Below are 23239 nucleotides of genomic sequence, written 5' to 3'. Positions count from 1 at the left end.
TGTGCATTATGGGGGTCACAGGGGTACGGTTCATTCCAATGTCAGCCATCACCTCCAGGCATATAATAGCAGATTACTGGCTTTATATATAGGCAGTCTGTATATCCGCTAATGTGACATATGATGTAAGCCTGGGAATGTACAAGCTTGGATTTATGCTATCTGGATTGCCAGACTTTGAACAGCAGCCATGTTGTTTTTGATTGAGGGACATGCTCACACTGGACTGTTATCACTTTTCCTTCCTCTTTTAAGTTCAGATTTTTCATCTGCCTCTGTGTCTGTTCAAGCGCATGTGTGCCTTTCTGTTCCTGCACTAAAGAGGCAGTTAATCTGACCATGTCTGCTGGCAGGACATCAGGTTGCCCCCATAGTGCATTTAGGCAAACAGCCAAGCTCAAATAACATTGGACTGCTCATTCTGGTAGGTCTGTGCTGCCTGCAGGAGCAAACACGGACCTGCTGGAGTATAGAAAAACACCAGGGAAACATGGGTTTTAGTCACTCCAAATAATCACAGTACTCCTCTAATGCTTTGTAGGACTTTTTTTATTCCCACAGAGAGCTCCAGCAGGCTGGATTTCATACAATTTCACCAAGAACTTTGCCAGTTTGAGCTTGATAGCTTTTGATAAGTGCTGCACTATCCTCCTCTCTAAAAAATGGGAAAGCTGGATCTAATCTAAATGACTGTCTGCAGCGCGTGAAGTGCAATGTAACCTCTCTCCTCCAGCAGAACAGCTGGCCGCCGGTCGCTTCAGTTCAGAGGAGAGGGAGATTGAGGCACATATAGAAAGAGAAAGTGGAAACTGAATTCCAGCGAATTAATCACCGTCTGTTCCACACTGAGAGAGAGGAAGAGAGAGAGAGAGTAAAATAGAGAGAGAGGAAGAGGCAGAGGAGGAGGAGAAGGAGAAGGAGGAGGGGGGAGCGGAGCCTGACGCAGTGTGAGAGGCAGAAACTGAGAGCAGAGGAGAGACGGAGAGCGAGGGAGACAGCGGCGAGGAGGCAGCTCATCACATCAAGCGTGTTTGGCATCCCCTAAAAAATCCTGACGCGCGTGAGTCGCCGCATGCACCGGCTGCAGCCGCTGCCGCTGCCGCTGCCTCTGCTGCTGTGACCGCCGAGCTTTTTCCCGGTCACTGCTCTTCACTGAGGAGCCGCAGAGGAGACACGTGCAAGCTGGAATCAAATCAGTGACAGAGACTTAAAAAAACCTCCACCACATCAACACAGACACAGATACTGGCAGAGGGGAAGAAAGGAGCGGAGAATTTTGAGACCCTGTGAGGCGGAACCAGGTCTTCTACCTCCACATCTGGATCAGGTAAACTAGAAACATCTGGGGATCGCGCACAACCGCGTTTGGCTTCATTTCATGTGTGCTGACCGTGTGATGGCTTGCTGGACTCGCATTGCGTAGGCAACTTTGCAATACGCCAACAGCTAGGGCATTCCTGCGGTTCTGAAATCAGCGTCTCTGACCCCCATCTGTGTGTGTGTGTGTGTGTGTGTGTGTGTGTGTGTGTGTGTTGTTGCGTTTGTACTTGTGCGTGTGTGCAGTTGAGATAAATGAGGGGAATGTGCTTGTTGTCTATTCCCAGGCAGCCTTCCTTGTTTTATCTCCCGTCTCCGTGTCCGTTGCAAGCGCGGACGCGGAAACATAGATTCTGATTTGCATTATCGGCTCCTGGTGAATGTGTGCGGTGCCTCATCACCCCGTTCTCCTGTCGATCTCTCATTTAGCCATGCAACTTTGATCCAAGACGTGTCTAAAATGGTTCCTAATCAGTCCACATTTCCACTGGCTACTTGGCATTCAATTAGTTGTTGTCCCGGGACAGGCTGCAGTGTCAGAGTGAGGGGACCGGCACGATTTAGCCCTTTATTACCCATAGTCCGGCGGGCTGAGCGTTCAGCACCCTGGACAGCGACTCTGCACAGGGCTGCAGGCAGTTAAGCATCCAGCCCGCTGAACGGTGGTATTCTGTGTATAGTCTTGTCAGCTTTCTCCTTATTTCAGACCTGACAAGTTTGTATAGGGGAACACTTTGATAATTTCAGCCTGCTTTGCTCAAAACCTGCATAATTCGTTCCCTGAACTTGCATCAGCGAGACTGGATTGGATAAATCTCTCTGAGAGACATAACCATGCACACGATTTTTCAAAACCTCTTTTTCATGTTAGTTACAACATGTACATACACACAATATTGAAGTACAAGTTCAGCTGCAACTAAAAGGTTAATCAAGCACAGGCAGGTGACAAATTAAAGGGCTACCTGTACTCTTTACTGTTACATAACCATAAAGTTGAGGGAGTCACAAGAGACAGATTTAAAGAAATGATAGCGCAAATTGAAGCAGCAGCTGCAGAGATATGATATCAGAACTTTTGGTCCCAGTAGCACTGGGCTCTACGTGTTCTGTATTGCAACTCAAAAGTATCAAAAGACATCATCAGGAATGGATTTTTTTATACTTCAGAAACTTTCTTTAGAGCTACTGAACACATAACAAACCATCTTTTTAGACTCCTCCTGAGGGCTGTTTATTTATTTTAGAGGGGCTCCTTCAAAGTAAATCACTAAAATATGAGCAGATACATAATATCTTAAGCCACACAGGGTATAAGAGGTCACTGTGTGGCTTAGAGAGCAAAAAAAAAAAAAAAAAAAGGGTAATGAATGATGCATAACAGCCGTCACAGGATCTTGAAGTTATTTAACACATTGAAAGATATGTTGGATAGCAGCCTTCAACATCTGAACTAAACATCAAATGAAAGAATATATTCTGAAATCAGTTGTGTCCTCGAGTAGAGCATAAACTGGTCAAATGCAGTCATGTTTAGCATGTGGTGGTTTATCACTTTGGCACACACATATAAGCCCTTTTCACTTCAAATGTGTCTGCACAAATCCAAAACAGTCCTGATGTGCAGTTTAAACCCAGTCGCCAACTGTGTGCATGTGTGTGACAAAAAGTCGCTCAACCAGTTAAATTTTGGCTGCCTCTTGCCTACTGCCCCACTATCTGTTGTAACGGATGTTGTTGCCACTCTGTCCCATAGGGCATGGACTACTAACAGAGTTTTTCCACTGACTGACTCCAATTGTTGGCTAAGAGCCACGGAGGGAGAGAGTGGGAAAGGAAAGGAAGACAGACAGATTGATAGAAAGACTCTGAGAGAGAGAGAGGGGGCAGAGAGAGGGAGGAATAGGGTCTTTCTCCTTGCACCATGAATAGACATGAGGAGCCATCACTAAAATCAAGCAGCTTCAATGACTCATTATGCGTTGGGGTGTGAGAAATGGTTGTCTCGGCTCTTTTCAAGGCCACAGATCGTCAGTCACAGGGAAGTCTTTAGTCGTCACGGGAATTCATTGATAACTATCTTAGAGGTCGCTCATCTTGCTTTCATCCTGCATTAGTACTGCAGTGCTCGCTGCAGCAACACTTCTCTCCAGTCTCATGAGTTTAAGAGCAGAGTGCTGTTGATCAGGCCAGAACACAACGTCTCCGTACCTGTGTTATTAAACTGAAGCAAGGGGAGGGGCACTTTATTATCTGTTAGTATCTGTGCTTTTTCACCATGCGTCGGTACTTGGTCTTTTTGCTGAAAGAGGTGTGAACATAATGATGACGTTTACCCAACTGATGTAATGTTTTAAGAAACTTGTTCTTCAGTCAGATAACTTCAAATCCATATTCTTCTTTCTTTTTTCATTATATTTCATGTATTTATTTCATTTTACTCATAATTTTTCTGGGTTTGGGCTTCAAGCCTTTATTTTGATATGACAGCTAGAGAGGGGGTGACATGCACAAAATCATATCAGGACCAGGAGGCAATCATACGACCGACCATGCAGGGCATCCAGGATGTTTCTGTACATGAGACACTAGTACCCTGCTGTCAGAAATATTTTGTTTTTCTGCTGAATTAATTTTCTTATGGAGCTAAAATGACACTGTGATACTTTGTGATAAAGATACTTTTGTGTTTATGCGAAATATCTAAATAACACCTTCTGCACCTACTGATTGCTACTGTCTGGCAGAAATTATATTTAACCATTTCACCATTTGAATATTTTCCTATGATTAAAGCTATTTATCATACTTTATGTCTGTCAGTAGAGGAATGCTGATTTTTCCTGGTGGATAAATGGTGCACCCCGTGTACAGAGGCTTTGGTTTCATTTCCGATCTGTGGCCTCTTCCCTGCATTTCAAAGCGTAATATCTCAAAAGAAGCTTGTGCTCAAAGCTTATGCAGTGTTTTGTGAGCAACCATTGGTTTTACTACCTGAAAAGTTGTGGTTTTAGGGATACAAGGATTTTGCCTGAGTGTGATGCATACAGCTCTGTTGGGTTATAATACGTGTCCTTTAAAGGAATGAAAGAAAGCTTTATTAAAGAGCTTCAAAGCTCCTTTTCATATTTTTGAATGCTCATATTAAATGAAATGATAAAACATAACAATTTGCAGTCAGCAGGAGGTCTGCATCTAGTGCACACAGGATTAACTAATATGATAAATTGTTTTTAAAATAATATAAACAACACATTTGTAATCTTTTGGGATTTTGCAGACTACAGGGATTATCCATCCTTGCGGCTCTCAGATTTGAGCCTCTTAACCTGTGTTATCAAAGTGCTCCGATACGGATTCTCCAGAAGTAAAATTTTATGAAATGCAACAAAACAAATCCTCTCTGCAAGCAGCTGCAGTCATAGCTTCTTGAGCAGCTGCAGCAGGATCCTCATGAATGGTGAAAGTAGTTGTAGTTATGTCTGTAATAAGGCAGGTGGCAACAGGAAAATCAGCAGTAATCAAAAGTGACAACTTTATTGAGAGGAAGTGCTAGAACGTCTGCAGGAACAAAACGAATGAAAAGTGATGGGTTCAAGGTCCCTGCTTTCTTGATTTAACATCCGTTTCTTTGCTTTCAACCTTCACCTAAAGTGGTAAAAACCTTTTATTCCCCCTTCTTCTCTCTATGTATCACTCACCACAGACCCAGGAGTGAGCTATCCATCCGTGGTACAATCTGAGTACCCAGAGGCATCACTTTGGGGCAAGTTCTCCAGGAATACTAAGGAAACACTGTTGTGTAATGGGAGATCTCTCCCTCAGCTCTCACATCCATTTACTGCAGATTTTACCCCTTTTAGCTGCTCCTAAAAGGAAGCAACATGGAGGGAATATCTGTGGGAATCCCAGACTGAATTTCAAATCACGTCTCGTCAGTTATTGTTTGTCAAAGCGGTCCATATTTCAACAGAAGCAAGCCCCACATTTCAAGCATTTGGGAGCACAGAGAGCTCACTGAATGTCTTGTGATAATGTTTATCTTTGGGTAGCGTTAGTTCTGTATGATGTGGGAGAAAATCTACATACATAGTTTACACGGCAGCTCCCTGCTGACTGGGCTTGCACGTGAAAAGATTTTATACCAGACAGTTGTTACTTCTGTTAGCATGTTCTATATTATTACAAAGTACAGTATGACTGGAATAAAAAACAGTTGAGACAAAATTTTGGATCAGGCTGAATTTGTGGCTCAATTTACTCATTGAACTGTACAACACACAAAAACACTCATTAGTTGACATCTACACACACCAGCCAGCAAGATTTGTATGTGAGCAAAGCTTCTGTAGGTCCCCTACAGAATCAGTGAAGACATGCAAACAGACACATACATGCTCGAATGCTCCCGCACATTTCCGTGGCACTCACACTGTCTCTCTTTCACACACACACACACACACACACACACACACACACACACACACACACACACACACACACACACACACACACACACCTCCAAGCTCAGGATGCACAAGCTCAAGAAAGCACATGGATTAATAATGTACCATATTCCCAGTAGGAGGCTAGTTAGCATTTCAGGAAGATTGCACTAACACTGGGGAACTGTAATTAGGAAGTTATTGTTGCAAGTTGCAGCTCTCTCTCCCTCTCTCTCTCTCACGCACACACACACGCACACACACACACACACACACACACACACACACACACACACACACACACACACACACACACACACACACACACACACACACACACACACACACACACACACACACACACACTCAAAGAGACAGTCACCAGCAGCAGATTGCTCTCTGTATGACCTAATCTCTTTTTTTAATCAGTGTGTGTTGCATTTTTTTTATATCGGATTATAAAAATAAGCCATTTATTGAGTTGCTTTTTTAAACATGTACCTGGGAAAAGTATTTGAAACATGCTCTTGTGAGTCCTCCTGATAGAGTGAATAACTGATTGATGCCAATGCAACCTTTTTATTTTTCTTCACAATTTCCACTGCAAGAAATCACATCCAGTGGACTATCCAACCAATAAAATAAAAGCAGGAGGATTTTCTTGTTGTTTGTAATAAAACTTACACTTCTACTTGATAAACCAGCACAGACACAGGAGGAATGGTTTTGTCCTTGGTGGATGCCATAACTGACTTGAGCTTGAACTCTAAGGTATGACGTTACACCTGATGCTAAGAACTCAGTGGCACTGAAAACCATCTACAAAATCACCCAATAAAAACACAAAAATCATTTAAAACTGTAAAAATCATGTCACTGACAGTGCATTGACAAACTCATGTTCAAACCAACATAAAGATATCAACTAAGACCACATTATTGAAAGCACGCCCACACAACTGAAGCGATGAAACTCCAGCCTAAGAGGCAGCAAAGCAGCAGTTTACACACCATGGAGGACGAGGAGGAAAGAGCAGCAGGACATGTGAAAATTCTACCAAAACTAAAACAAGAAATACATTGATATAGCTGTTTTAATCTTGAGATAACAGAGCTTGTTTTCTTGTGATTACCTGATGTTTGTTCATTGTGATAGGTCAGACTATAACATAGTGTGATGTGATTGTCCATAATAATGAGGAAGGTTCAGCCCATTTCAGAGTTTGTTTTGTAACTTTGTGATAATAAGTTGTAATCATTCAAGGTGAAGTCAAGATCTTTTGGATACAATTGAAATTGGCTCACAGTCACTGGAAGACTGAGAAAATAAAATGACTATATGATTAGTAAAGATATTATATCAGAAAATGGCTAAACATAAGAGGTCTTGTGCATAGAGAATAAGGAGCAACTTTAAAATAAACACATAAGATATAAAGTAATACTTTTGTATACAGGAACTCTTTATCTTTCACCCATGACATAAACCAAATATACTGATCTCACAGTGGAACAACAAAGGGATACAAAAAGCTTTATCTTTTGGGACTTTGCAGAACAAATGGATTGTCTGGCCATGCCGTTTTGAGATTTGTGTCTCCCACCCCAGTTTGACTCAATAAAATTGAGTACATGTATATTTTTTTCTGTTCAAAAGGCGTCTCTTTTATCAGAGTGGTTTTGGGATTTTCTTCTCTTAGTATATTTCTCAAACTCAACTAGTTGAATTTAGGTGGATGCATATTTCCAACAGCTATAAGAAAAAAATTCTTGTCTGAATCATCATACAGCTCTGCAGATAAATAAGAAAATGTCATTTTAAAGTTGAAAACTTTAATCTTGTGCACTTAAAGGTTACTTGTGAGACGAGGTCCCTGCTCTCTTAACCCTGAATTGGACCTTTCTTCCTCCAGTGACACAGATCTGAAACCCCATCGGCCTGAGGTTCATCAAATCTTGATGCTTCCCTCTTTCTGGGGATCTTATGAAAACTGGAATCATTCAGGGCCCTGAGAAGTAGTTTAAGAACTCCTGTGGGCCACTTCCATTAACCCGGGCGTTACTTTCTGAAACAATGAGCCAACCCAACAGTGACCTCATAGCTCCAGCTTGTAGCGTGAATGATGAATGAGCTGCTTAATGTATGCTGACGCATGTCTTGCTGATGCCAGCATGCTAGAAGTAGAGCTAATCCCAACCTAAACTCTCAGATGCAGGTCTCACACCTTCTCTTTCTCTCTTTCTTCCCTCCTCCCTCTTTCTCCTCCTTTTCTTTTTCTCTCATCTTTTCCTCCATCAATCTATACTGCCACAATGCACACACACCCATGCCTCCTGTGCGTGTGTGTGTGTGTGTGTGTGTGTATTGAGTCAGCTAGTTTGTATGCTGGTTGCTGCTATACCAGCCTCTCTGGAAATCAAGGAGAGATTGTGGTGTGTATGCTGAGAGAGGGAAAGGAAGAAAGAGCAGCGGGGGAGGGAGGGATGGGTAAGAGGCTGAGAGGTGATAGAGACAGAGAGATAGAGAGAAGGATGGGGATGCCACAGGATGAAATGAAACAGCAGTGGGAAAAAAAGAAATAACAAAAGGGTGGGAAAGATGGAGAAAAGTGCTCAATAGCTGCGTTTTCCTCCCAGCCTGCTCGTCTCTATTCTGTTTCATTACCTCTGCCCTCTGTTCTGCAGACAGCACCGTCTCTGTGTGCAGAGGCAGTTTGGAGACACTGTGGCCTGGCAAAGGCTTGAAAACCCCTCTGATGTTGTGCTCTGAGGTCCTCTTCAGGGCTGAGAGGAGAAATCTCTTAGGCTATCCCATTAACTACCAGAGCCTAGACTATTGAAATGGCATTACCTTTCATGGCTGAGCAACACATCGGCTCTTCCTCCATTTCCCGATAAAGATCTGTCGTTCACAAACCCCGAGATACCAGCCGAGGGGGAGCGACAGAGAGATTGTTTTTCTTTTTGATTTGTCTCTCTTCCCTTATCTTTCAGACATCTTTTGCTGTTTTCTCTCTTCTCCTGTGACAAATTTCTCCAGGGTTTGGGCATCATTTGTATTCCCTGTCCCATTATTGCGAACACATGGAGAGAAGTTCTGACAGAGAAAAATTATTGAGAAGAAAAACTAAGATAATTCTTAGTTTGCTTACAGTTAGCACACCCTCAGATACAGTCATATCAGAAGGGACTGTTTGCTTCCTAAATTTTCTTTTCTCCCTGCTTGAATAACCATGTGAGACTTATTTATTACCCAGAAAATCTATGACCATACCAGTTGGTGATCAATGGCTCTGTTACAGCTTGAAGCTCTTGAAAAAGGAAAAAAAAAACAAAACAGCCTGAAGAGTCTTGAAATACTTGCAGCAACAATTCAGACTGCACCAAATTTTTAAAGTGACTTGTAATATTTGACAAAAAATATTGATACTTTTTGGCCAGTATGCTAATGAGACCATTATTACATGTTTACCAACAATTCAGAACCTAAAAAATAACCTCCATAGCAAAAATTCTTTTTATCATTTTTTTTATTTCATCAAATATGTAAAGAGAGATTGGAAATCTTCTCTTTTTGTAAACGTGTGTGTCATGACTAACTACCTTACAACCAGCCAAAATGCATGGTGAGTGTCTTTCATGGTGCCCAACGTACATACAAACATACTTTTAATCTTTTTGCTGCTGTTGTCCTGTACAGGTGTTAGCAAATACTGTTTACATGGATGTAGTCTGTGTTTTGACACTCGTTTGTTTCTGAAGTGGATTTTTGAAGCCTTTTGTTGGCAGTTACCATGTTGGAAATGCTGACTCTACCAAACTTTCTGTCGATCCAGTATAATGGCCTTTAGCTGCTTTGCTAACAGCTACAGTGTGCCCATGTGTCAGTCAGGTCAGCCAGGACCATCATAAGAAATGTCTAGTACAGTGTGTACCAATATAGAAATTGGCTATTCACACCCAAACCATTTGGTGAACCTGGCAGAAAAGATTGTATTTTTGCTGTACGGATCACTTTTTTGAAAAGGTGTGTACGTGGTTTCCAGAGCCTCTGCAGCTAGTCTCAAAAATGTTCAATGAACTGCAGTTTTTTAATACACCAGCACTGGACACTTCTCACAAGGAAACCAGAGTTTGATATTTGATCTGTAGTGTTTACTGCTGAAGAGTAAAAGCCAATCCTGCTTTCTTATACCACTGACTGTGAATCTTTGCTGCGGGAGATGTGAACATTTTGACACAGGCTTTTTATTGCTTTGCCAGACACCTATCCAGCTGCAGCCTTTACAGGTAAACACCAACTTTTGAATTTCTTACAGATGATCTCTTTTCCCTCTCTTAGCCAGGTCAAGGTATTAGTATAAGCTGAGGGGTTTAATAAAAGTTACAAACAGAAGCTTTGATGATCATTCAATAACAGCCTGAAAGACTATTAGCCAATGCTAGCTAAGTTAGTCGAATAGTTACAGCTGCTACCAACCCATGTGGCAGTAATCTTGCTGAGAATGTAAATTTTGCTTTTGTTGTCTTTTGTGATTGCAGCTTGACACAGCAATCATTAGGGCAGTGTCATACCAGATATCTGAGTAAAGTTCAGAGCTAAGCTCTTTGTGTTTTTCTTTTTTTTGGGTGTGCCTGCGGTAGAGGATGAAAAAGAATCACCTTGGGATTAACAAGGCATCTTTGTGTGCATTTGTGTTACATTTGTGAGAAGGGCTTTCACAAAAGAAAGGATCATATGTTGTTCTGTTTTGGTCTGTCAAGTAATGTCAGGTTTGTTTGTTTGTATAGCCCACTATCCTATTCAGCGTCTCAGTGGGCTTTCCTCAAAACTCCACAAAGAAACTCCTCAAAACATGCTGGAACATAAAAAATGAAACAGGCCTCAAAAATAGATTAGTTTACCCCCTTTCTGCCACAGTATGTATGTTAGAGGCAGGTGTGTGCATGTGTAGGTGTATATGACCTGAATGTGTCCCACTGTAGATTTATATGAATGTATGAATTGTCTCTTGTATCCAGGTTTGAATGGGGCTCACACATGAGGAGCACTTCTGAGCATTTCAAGTTAACTAAGTAAAGAAGGAGCTGTGAGGTCAGCTCCACTTTATCACCAGCAGCAGCAGCACAGAGGTGTAAATGAAAGAAATGAGAAGGCTTTGTTTCAAGACACACGCTATCATTGATCTGTAGGCAGCCTAACTTTAGCACTGCAGCTCACCAAGCACTTATGACAGATCTATTGCCGAGCAGTTGTGATGAAGGATTGTTAGCTCACTATTACAGCCCACTCTTTTGAAGACCATTTCCAGCTACTTTAGCACTGCCTCAGCTTTCAGGCCGATAGTTTACACCACAGTGCAAAACCAACATCTCATCAAGGAAGTTTTTTTCAGTCATAAAAGTAAAGGTAGGAGACAGATCCACTGCAGTGAAAGAGTGTTGCCTGTTGTTGCTTTAAAGTATCAAGTGTTATACATAGAAATACTTTTAGATGGAGATTTTCAATATGACTAAAATTTAATATCCATGTTTATGCAATTTCAAATCCAATTTTTTTTTCTTAAGCCAAGAAAAAGCTAATTATTCATTGATGTACCAAACTGATTCTTTTGATAAATAACTCCATAGCTTCTACAATTTGTCATTTCTCTCCCTTGCTTGGAGTCACTTTTGTATCCATAATAGGATCTTCAATAATTTGGGAAGCAGCGGCTCAGCTGATGGGACTTGGCTCCCTAGTTCAGTCCTGGAAATTCTCCAAGGAAATCCTCTGTATTGGTCTGATACCTGTAGAGGTGCTATTTCACAATCTGAGCACCACCAGGGTGCTCTGGAGAAAGAGGCTGAAGCCTTTAGCACTCGGGTCCCATGCCTCTATGCAGTCCCCTCTCTGAAACACATAGCCGTAGGTTTGAAAATGTAAAAAAAAAAGGAAAAAATAATTGGCAGCAGTTTTAAAACCCAACCAAATTGGGACACAAGATCACCACATTAAGAAGCATCAGGATCAGTTTCAGCTTGTTACACATCTACTCAAAAACTTCTCACAGAGAACTCTAAAGATGATTCATGACTTTAGAGATACAGTTTGGGAATACTGATTTAGAAAGGGTGCCTGAAGTCTATAAAGTTAATGACATAATTTCATTCAGGTGATGCTCACTTTTAATAACAGATGTGACACTGACTGATACTCTCAGCAGCCTGCATGTCTTCTGGCCAGTCATTTACACTTCACTGACGTCTCTGTTCTGTGTACTCTCCCTCTTTTCATTTTCTTTTTTTCTCTCATTCCCTTTTACACTTCAGTTATTTACTAGCTTTGTAAAATCCGCCAATTGGCAATCACAAGAGAGGCTAAACCGTACAAACCTTTTGTCAATTAGCGCTTGCTAACACCATGGGAAAATACCAGCACTTAGCGCCAAGTGTGTTAGTGAGTGTTCTAGGGGAGGAATATGCACGTTTTTTTTTGTTTATTCTGCATGTGTGTGTTTTATGAATTATCAAGTGACAGTGGAGGAGTGAGCTGTGATCGAGTATGTGTTCAGCAAGGCCAGAGGTCACACGTGTATGTTTATGCAACTTTGGGGATATAATGTCAATGTGTATGTGTGTGTGGGTAGGAAGTAAAGTAGCAAAGTGTGAATGTGTGTGTAAGTCGAGACAAACTAAATATCTCCTCTCGTATAATCCTTTAATTTCCCTGAGCACTGTGCATTTTATCCTGTTTTTGTAGCCAAGTCTCAGGCACACCGGAGCATGCGAGTGTGTGTGTGTGTGTGTGTGTGTGTGTGTGTGTGTGTGTGTGTGTGTGTGTGTGTGTGTGTGTGTGTGTGTGTGTGTGTGTGTGTGTGTGTGTGTGTGTGTGTGTCTGAAAGTACAGAAAAAGGGAAATGAGAGAGAAACAGTGTCAGTGTCTGACAGCTGTGTGCAGCTTGCACTCTGAGTGTTGGAAGTGTGACATGCTTTGTGTTTCAGAGTGTGCTGGTGCCATCAGACATATGCTGGGGTTAAGCGTGTGATTTAGAACAGTATTAGAAGTATATGATTATATAATAGCTACCTTTACCCAGGCTATCATTTCCCTTTTTTATCACTGACAGTTTATCTTATTGTGTTGCGATGTGACAGGTTGGCTGCTCAGCATTTGCATTTTGCTTCAGTATTTAGGGAGTTATACAAAGAATTTAATCCTTTAGTTTATCTGGGCAGATAAAAATAGATCAAGTCTAGAGGGCTGCAGGTCAAGTTTATTATCCTTATGAATTGCTATGCAACAGCACAACCTCAGTCCACTGCTGATGGCAATGGTCATGGGAGGTAGTGGTTATTTCTGCTGATTTCCAACCATCATTGGCTTTAGGTAAGAAGAAGAAGAAGCAGCAGCAGAAGTAGACTCCAATAACAGTTAGCTGGCTTTCTTATGACTTAGTATGTGGCAACAACAGCAGCACAAGTCATGTCAGAGAAGATGACAAGTAGGAGAAAGGTACTCTAAGTGAAAAAATCTTCCAAATTATTTGGGAGTTTTAGGATTTGTGATTATATGGCACTCAGGTTCATATGCAGAAGAAGAATCAACATTTTTTTCATGTAATTCAAAGTTTGCATTAGTTTTGGTGATCTGAATTAACTACGGCTGTTCACATCATTCAAACTGTGTGATGTAATGTAAGTCCTTCCACTGAATTTTACTACATTTTTCAATTTAATATTTTTTTTCTCTAAATTTTCCACATTATCATTGTATTTTTTTTTGGCCACAATAATTGTGAGGTAAAATTCTGTAATGACTACAACAATTAGTTTTTTGTTTGAGTTATATAACATTGTAAGGTGTTAAAAGATAGAAAAAAGAAATTTTGAGAGCCACTTTACTTAAGGGAGATGATAAGTGCTCAGTCTTCTTTCATTATCCAAGACTGAATTAGCTGAAAGAGACAAGGGCTTCTAATATTTTTTAAAGAGTCTTAGGGAGTGTTTGTTGTGTCTCTGCTCATCCAGTTTGGTAACATCAGTATGCCGTAAATTTGGGAAAACCCTACTCAACAGCCATAAGAGAGCAGTTGGATAGACTTCAATAAAGACTTAGAGAGCTCAGCTCATGTTTTTGTTGAGCTGAATCTCTGACAAAACCTTGTTTACATCTGTTGCCGGGAGCCAGGCTATGAGCTGCTGCTGCTGGTAAACCTGCAGTTGCCTGTATTGATGGGACCACACCTGCCATCAGTCTCACTAGGGCCTGGCTCTGCCTTCCCATCCTGAATATCACCGAGCACTAGGGATGGGTACCAGACTAGGTACTTTTAAAGATACTGACCAAATTCAGTCTGTAGTACTGAGCACCAAGTCACGTAAAATCAAATGGTACAATGTTTAGGTACCTAAACGCATCCTTGTGAGTGTGAGGGAGTGGAAGAATAGGCAATTGTCCATGCTGGACATGAACACAGCATTGCAAGTTTATATACTGAGAAATAAATATGTTGGATTGAAAACCTTAGAGATTTAATTATTATATAAATTAATATTCATTACCAAATAAACACACACAAAAGTACCAAAAATTGGTACTGTTGAGTATCAATAGCCATTGCTAGGTACTGGGCAGTGCTACCATATCATTTCAAATATGAACGGTATCCATCCCTACCAGGCCAAAAATGGGCATTACATATGACTGTGTTTTTTGTGATTGATACAATGATAGCGTCTCTTCTCCTCACTTGCACAAAACAAACCCAAGCACGAAAGGTAACGCCATTTTTCTTCCTATTTGGGAAAGAGTGGACTTGATATCCTGTTAAGCTGGTGTTTCAGCACATCCAGAGCAAACCCAATTTAACCACCTTAATGAATGGTCAAATTAAATAATATACTTGAAGATACACAGTAAACATGACCTGAAACACTTGCTCTCACTCACTACAACCTATTATGCACATTTGATCAAAGCCAAGTCAGAGAACATGAGTCCCCTGTGCTACGTAATATGAAACAATGTTGAAAAAAAGAACGTTTTAAACACTTTTAACGAAAATGGTCACTTCTTTCTCTAAATTTGTGCCCTTTTGTGTTCCATAACACATACATCAACAGTTGACTTGTTCTACAGCCACTATCATAAAATGTTTGGAGTTGACTTATCAAAAAATCAACCACCAATATCCTCTGTAAATATAATAGTTGATTCATTTATAGGTGTTAGATTTTCATACACAAGTAAATGTGCACAGTTATCATTGCAGGTAAAGGAAGCTTAACACCTTTTGTTCAGACTGCAGAGCCTGAAACCCTCCACAGGTTACATAACATCTTAAGAGAACAAAATCAAAAGAACTTAAGCAAGACACAGGCAAAGAGTTTCTAAATGTATCACAATGGCTCAATGTTAGATGTACTCCGGTCCTTATTTCTCTATCCCCCTTAGATCTCCCACAGACATGCATTACCATGACAACCCTGAGAATCCTGGGTAACGACAAACAAGCTGTCAGCCGCTCAGGACTGTTTCTTCCAGAGCTACAGAAAAGATTTCACTGCTCTTATACACAGAAACTTAGACACGGACTTGAACATTAAAATGATTTAAGACAAAGAGAAAATTAAACGACTCAAGATGGCAAAAGCGAGATGAAGCTTAAGGGAGACGATCTCTATTTACATAAAGTGTATTGGACTGCAGTGTACTGTGATGTGTTCCTGTCTTACCACTGAAAATGCTGTGCTGCTGTTGCCCTCTTTGAGTAGCAGAGAAATGCAATATATTTGGGAAATGGTTCATATCAAAAATCCAATAAACTCCACTGTATGTGGATCAGGTGCCAGGATATTAGTCGAAATGTGACTCATGTTGGGGAGGGGAATCACGCAATCGTCTTACAGAATATGGAAAAAAAAGGGAAGTTTGACTTGTCTTTTATGCAAAATCAACACTGAAAGTAATTTTACAAATATCTGAGAGCTTTCTGTACACTACTTTTTGGCTACACATTCAAAGTGGCAGAAATGTCTTAGAGATTTATGTCGTTTTTAGTAGGGAAGAGATGCCTTAATTTTGTATTTTGATAAATCTAAACTAAGTTTGCCTTTAATAAAACTGCATATGACTGTGACAACATAGGAATTTATACACCAGAGAGAGCCTTAACTTAAGTTAAACATCAAACAAAACATAAGACAAAAATAGCTTGAGGTTACCCATCCTTTCAAGTGCGCTGACATTTACACACTTGTAGTGAAATCAGAGACCATGAACACACTGTCATCTTCTTTTAGTACACTTAAAGTCTGTTCATAGTTTGACATTGTTAATCCTCTGATCAGTTTATCAAGGCTAGAATCAACATTATGGCTGTGTGTTAAAAGTCCCTTTCCCCTAACCAAAAACAAAATAAAAACAAACTTATCCGTCTGTCGTTTTTTGACCGAAATAGCAAGTGAGAGTTTTTCAAAGTTGCCAAAAAAGAGCAATAAAAGACTCCAGCATTTACTTTCTTTTTGTGCTTCAGTGGTATTCACAGTCAAGAAACAAATCTTATTGTTGAAATCTTATTGGCCATTCCAGTGGCCACCCTGAAATCCTAAACTGTAATTGGCTGTAGGTTGTACCAGTATCAGCTTGTCTGGGTTGTGTTTTAGGTGTAGTTTTTAGGATGGTGAAGACTTGTAAACAAATTTTTTTTACAAACAATGAAACAATGATAAGCTCTTAAGGACGATTTTTAAAACTTTGTCTGTTGACCATTGAGATGTTCAACTACCCCAAGTTCTTTTTTAAGTACCTTGCCAAAAAGTTGCATTGGTAGCAAACAAGTTATGTCAGCTCCCTCAGTGTCTTCATTCATGAAGCAGTTCCAATCAAAATTATTGTTTTTTTATGGCTTATATGAACATGACTTTGGATGCATTTATAAATACTGCTGTGGAATAAGGGAATTAAGTTGAATCAACTGCATTGTGAAGTGGTATAAAGCCATGCTATCTCTGTAAATCAGGCATCATGGCCTACATCATGACAGCTTCTATTGTTGCATCAACAGCTTAGTTTTGACACACGTCTGGCAACAACATGAATCCCAACAGTGAGGCTGATGGCTGGTTGTTAGCTCCCCAACTGAGCTGAATGTAGTTGGCAGAATCAGCAGGTAACCGTATGCAGTGAGGAAGATGGATCAAAATCACAACAAGGAAGAGGGATTCTTTGAAGTCTTTTATGGCTTTAAAGTGCATGACTTAAAAACTGTGTTAACTGAATAGGATGTTCTGCTCAGGAATGCAGATTGGACAGTGATTTTAAGAGAGTTCAGTTTTATATGAAGATACCTGAAAGCACCCTTTGTCACAAATATCTCTTACATCAAGGGTAAGCTCAACATGTATTTTACCATCTTTTGAAAATGGGGATTTTATAGGACTGGTCTTATTTCACAAATCTCAAATGCTGGAATCTAAAGGATTTAGGATTCTGTTTAGAGAAGCCAAAATGTTACAGATTTTTATCTCTGCAGTGCACACAAAAATAGAGAGATGCAATTTTAGTGAGCTTCCAGATGAAACCAGAGGAGCATATCATGAAGCATGGAGCACTCACATGCAATCGCATGCACACACAAACACTCACACACACCAGCAGGCAGCAGCATGATGATGTCAGGACCAAAGTCACATCATCTGGGAGAGAAAACAGGCCTGAATCTCATCACAGCATCCTGAAATGAGATTACCACCCCAGCCTTGCTTTTATATAGAAGTCAATATATCATTCATCCCTCTCAGCCTCCTTCCCCTACAAATTGTATTAAACCCCAGATATGTCCCTTAGAATCAGGGCTGGATTGTTGGGTGGGTGGTGGGATGAGAGACTGCAAGGGGGGGAGGGAGAGTTAGGAGGAGGGAGAGGGAGGGAGGGAGATGTGTGGGTGTTGGGGACTTCACAGAGAGATGAGCTGCTTTCCTGCGTCACAAAGAGCATGCTCAGTCAAGGACATATTGAGATGTGTAAACTTAAAATATCAGACAGGAGTTTGAGTCTTTAGGGTGTCTGCATCTGTATGCCTGTCACACACATTTGGGTGAACCATTAGGTCTTTGTGTCACAGAAAGCACACCCACACAAGCAGTGGATTACGTGATCAAAGCTGAAGCTCTCAAATCACTGCATGCACACACAGTGGATGCTCCCGTATTATGTATGCCCAAAAAAATCTGAAGGCCAGCTCCAGTACTTAAGGACAACTCACTTAATACACATTCAAGAAGGAAATAGACATTACACTGGATCTAGAACTGTTTGGTCTCTGTATCATTTTCCTATTATCAGAAAATAGTACGAGCATGAATTGTTAATGGGCTTAAAGTTATGCATAATTAAGGGCCTAAACACTATTATTGGCAGTTGGGTGCCCCTGGCTGCCAACCAGGTGTTACCTCAGGTAATTGAGTCTCTGAACTTAACCTTTAAGGCTAGTCTTCTCACCCAAATATGGATTCAAGGAGTCAAACCAGAGTTTATAAAATAAGAGGTGGGTGCTTCATAATGGAAACAGTAATTTCTTATAGACAGTCTTTGAAGGACACATTCATGAACACCATCCAAAGTGATTATGCCAAGTGGCAACCTCTGGTCCAATAATATGAGACAATGCAGAAGTGCTAAAATCTGCTGTTTCTTGAGTGTCCGTTTGAGGCTGGCACCAGAAGTACCGGAAGTCACATACACACCAAGCCAAAAATAGTTCTTTCACAGCAGAAATAAACCCATTCACAGCCTGATTTAAAAGATGTCTCCTGTTCGAATCACTAATTTCACTATTGGCGCACACTGTACAGGGGGCAAAGTTTTTTCTAACGCGGCAGTTGAAAGGTTGTTAAGATCGCAAGCTCGCATTATCAGAGGCACAGCTCAGCTCATGTGACTGACGGTCTCTATTCTGCTTACATAGACAGGCGCCCTATAGCTGTACTTGAAGCCCCTGTCACTTCCAATATGGCCACGATAGCCTTAAATCTGTTTCAGAAACAGATGGGTGATGTTGGTAAGACTATGTCCATTAATTATACAGTCTGTGGTTTATGCACATACATAATCACAGGTTTGATGGGCAGTTAACGATTATGAGAACTGCACATGTAGTTCCTTAATGTCTCTGATGATGGCTGAGTTACAAATAATAATGACAACAATAAAATCAAGACAAACCATTGTTTTCTTTGAAAAAGTTACCAGCAGTATCATTCTAGTTGTTGGTTCAGGGCCTGTGTCCACTGAGATTTTGTGTGATTGCTGACAGCTCTTGTTTCTTCTCTCTCACACCCAGAACCAACTTTTGCTCAGTTGTGTTTTGTTGCTGGACTCGCATTACTTTCAGTTTTTAATAATTTTAAATTTTGGAAGACCACCGTTAGTGATGACACTTCTTTTTAATGGGTTGATTGAAACCAAGTGGGGACCAGACTTATGATATCATCAATTTTATCAGCAACACTAGAGAGACGGAAAGACTGACCACACTATTTGAGGGCAGAATTTTCAACTATTGAGCAGCTGCTAAAAAAACTAAAAAAGTGTTGCATAGAGTCTCAACCCTAACCAGGTCCAACACATTCTGAGTGAAACAAAACACTGACTTCGAGCCAGGCTTTTAGCTGTGTTTATACAGACACCATCGTTATGGAATATTCATGCACTCTACTTATTCAACCCTGCTGAGACAACAGAGAGGACTAGCTTCCACAAACAAAGGGTCAGTTTGCATAAAAGTTGGACCTTTTTTGCTGTAATGTGATCATTTATGATCTGGTCAGGTGCTGTGTTAAGCAGGAAATTTTTTGCAAGTACTCGTTCTTGGTGTATAACTATTGCTTACTTTGGGTTGAAAGCAGCATGATGCACGCAAGAGTCACAATATCCAGTGTTTGAAACAATTCAGCTGTCCCATTGCAATGGATTAACCTTCAGACTCAGGGATATGCATATTCTGTGGTTAATACGAACAGTCCGTGACTGTGTGACTGTGTCAACATTATCATAAATCTTTTGTATGTCATCTATCTATCTATCTATCTATCTATCTATCTATCTATCTATCTATCTATCTATCTATCTATCTATCTATCTATCTATCTGTCTATCTGTCTATCTATCTATCTATCTATCTATCTATCTATCTATCTATCTATCTATCTATCTATCTATACTTGAGATGAGATGATTTGCCTTTATTTGTGCTGCACAGTTTACAGAAAACAAAACAAAACAAACACAAAAATCACAATAAAAAATACAGCAGAGCAACAGCCAAAGACAAAACACCTCAGTGCGCAGACGTACGGCTCACTGCTACCAGCCACAGAGAACATATCCCCACAGGAAGAAAGAGAAAAAGTCTACTGTCCTTACACTGTACCTCATCACACAGCAGCGTGACTCACCCACCCTCCCTGCTCGACAGTTGCCAACTCAGCTATTTAGCTCACGTCTGCCCTCTCTGACCATGCATGGCCTCACCCCCCCTTCCTTCCCTCCTGCTCACCTCTCTCTCTATTGGCTTCTGCTGCCTCACAAAACTACTCACGCACACCGACACATACAGGCCAGCACTGCACACACATGCATTTAAGGCACTTTAAATACTTGGTATGCTAATGTAACATGAAAGAGAGTTGTGATCAGCAAAAGGTCCCAAAGCCATCACAGTAATGAGATCCTCTGGGATGTGTGCGTGTGTGGACGTGGAGCTGATCATGTGGGGACACGAGTCCTGTTTTTGTGGGTGTTTGAATGGAGCTCTCTATGATTCCTGAACAGATGACTACTGTCCGTCCGTCCGTCTTTTCTACAACTAGAAAAGAGTTACTGTCAGAAATTTTGGCTTTAATTCGTCTATTCTCTAAACTCTTTTATGTGAGCAGTCAGCAGCTGTGTTTGTGTTGGGCCGGGAGCCAATCAGAAGTCAGACCTAACTATGTTTAGGCCCAAATTCTGTGAAGTCCTTGATTTGAATGATGTAACCATTTTTGTGATTGGTGGATGATACAAATGAGATAAAAGTGTGGTTTTCTTCAGATTCAGATGTTTTGATGGGTCTGTGTGCTCAGTTCTGCCTGGATATTGCTTGAATTTTAGTTTGGTCTCTTCAGCTCTCCCGTCTCAAAAGTAGAACTGAACACGGAAGATGTACTTTTTAAAGACCATGGTTGACATGATCTTATCATCACCTAAGATAAAATGGTGAAGGGTAAAGAAACACTCCTAAAAAGCTCTCTCTTAAACCCAACATTTCTTTAGCTTGTTGGAATCTGTTCTGATCCAATCTTAAAATCCTTCAAGTGTTCACAACACCTGGAGAAAGAAATTGTCATACTTCGTACAATTAACGGTTTGATAAAATTAAATTTACTTTTTTTTGTTTAGATATAAGTTCAAACATATTATTGTTTACGCCATTCATAGGTATTGGAATCCTTCTAGGGAGCTGTTTCTCCTCAGTTAGCTACACACTCAACTTATGCAGATAGCTCTTCTGTAATGGACATGGGCCCTAACTTATTGCCACTTTCGCTATCTTTTTTTATGTAGCTGTGTGAGCTAACTGGAAGAAAAGAGCATGAAAGCTCTGTCAAATTTAGGTAGCATTCAACAGAATTTAATACGGTGTTGTTCAAATCTACCCTTCTTGGCATGCATGAATCCCAGAGTGTGGGAGGTAACTGTCAATCACTGAGTATACAGCTTGTTTTAAATCCTCCCTGTCTGAAACAAGAGCTTAGTTAACCTCACCAAGCACTGCCTGGCAGAGCAGCAAAGGCTCATGGTAAAAATAGTACAATGCATTTTCAGTCTTATCCTAAACATCTAAATAAAACTCCTGTGTTTTGTATCCATGTAACAACCTTGCCCCTCATGCCAGGGTAAAGTCTCTCAGAAATGGCTGATATTTGTTTGGACATGTTTTCTTCTTGGCTAAAAGATTTGATGCCCCCAAAACCTGGAAACACGCAATGTTATCTGAGCGTTCAACTCTACCTGAGGCTTCATGCTGAATAATGATGTTAACATGGCCCAATAAGCTGAGGAGGCAGTCTGATTTCTTTGAAGAGGCTTAAAAACGGTATGCTGCTGATGTTACACAAAACTAAGATGCATAAGTAAGCACAGACCTGATCAAAATCTTAAGACCAGTTGAAAAATTGCTAGAATTTGCCTTTTGCACATTTGGATCTTAATGAGGTTTTAAGTTAAGGTACAATAAGCAAAAGCAAGATAGGGGTGTGTGACAAAAAGCACTTGTAAAAAGTAATTTATTGAAAACAAGAAGTAAACTGAAATAGGCTGTTTATTAGCTGATCAAAAGTTTAAGACCATTGCTCAAAAAATTACAAAAAAAACTCTTCAAACCAGATCAAAAAATGTCCTCAGTAGGACTCAGTTATGAGTAGCTCCACCGTTCTTGTTAATCACTTCAAAAATTCATTTGGGCACACTTGATGTGAGTGTTTCCAGGAAGCTTTTGGGAACATTGCTCCAAGTGGTGAAGATGGCATCACGAAGGGTATCAACTGTCTGAAACTAATGGCTAATTTTATAAACTTCCCTTGCCATCCATCTCCAAATGTCCTCTATTGGATTTAAATCAGGGGAACATGCAGGTGGTAGACCCAAAAAAATTACACATGTGCTGAGCTGGAGGATCCGGTTGGCTGTCCGTCAAGACACAGGGCGGTTTTCGACCCAAATCAAGGCACTTACTGGGGCCAACTGCAGCGCAATAACCATCAGACGGCATCTGTGGGAAAAGGGTTTCAACAACAAAAAGCAAATTCAAAGACCTTGTCTCCTTCAACGCCACAAAACTGCCCGTTCAGACTTTGCCAGGGAGCATCAAACATGGGGCATTAAAGGGTTGAAAAAAGTTTTATTCTCTGATGAGAAAAAATTGAACCTTGAAGGTCCAGATGGCTTCCAATGTTACTGGCATGACAAGGAAATCCCACCTGAGATGTTCTCTACCCGGCACAGTGGAAGGGGGTCCATCACAATCTGGGGCTTCTTCATTCAGGTGGTGCAGGGTGGTCAAACGGCGGCTGGTTACGTGCAGATGTAGCAGCAGGCATCCCTCTTGACTGAGGGCCCTGGTCTGTGTGGTAACAGCTAGGTTTTTCAACAGGACAGCGCTGCAGTTCACAATGCTGGCTTGACGAGAATAACGTCACTCTTTTGGACCATCCTGCATGTTCCCCTGATTTAAATCCAATAGAGGACATTTGGAGATGGATGGCAAGGGAAGTTTATAAAAATGGCCATCAGTTCCAGAGAGTTGATGCCCTTCATGAAGCCATCTTCACCACTTGGAGCAATGTTCCCAAAAGCTTCCTGGAAACACTCACATCAAGCATGCCCAAATGAATTTTTGAAGTGATTAACAAGAACGGTGGAGCTACTCATAACTGAGTCCTACTGAGGACATTTT

The 23239-nt window shown here is 40.8% G+C and overlaps 1 protein-coding gene across 2 annotated transcripts in view; it reads left to right on the top strand.

The window, feature by feature from the left end:
- Nucleotides 1–931: 931 nt before the first annotated feature.
- The window catches only part of LOC141804619 (protein ELFN1-like), a 149189-nt gene continuing 126881 nt past the window's right edge, over nt 932–23239 (top strand). For both annotated transcript variants that reach the window (XM_074689157.1, XM_074689148.1), the window contains exon 1: nt 932–1327. The gene's annotated coding sequence lies outside the window, so the exon portion shown is untranslated. The remainder of the gene's footprint in view (nt 1328–23239) is intronic.

Source organism: Halichoeres trimaculatus, unplaced genomic scaffold (genome assembly GCF_033239565.1).
Source record: "Halichoeres trimaculatus isolate MK-OKI-2021-1 unplaced genomic scaffold, fHalTri1.1 fHalTri1_scaffold_2, whole genome shotgun sequence".
Taxonomy (NCBI): domain Eukaryota; kingdom Metazoa; phylum Chordata; class Actinopteri; order Labriformes; family Labridae; genus Halichoeres; species Halichoeres trimaculatus.
The sequence above is the reverse complement of the archived record's forward strand: the minus strand, read 5'-3'. Positions and strand labels throughout refer to the sequence as shown.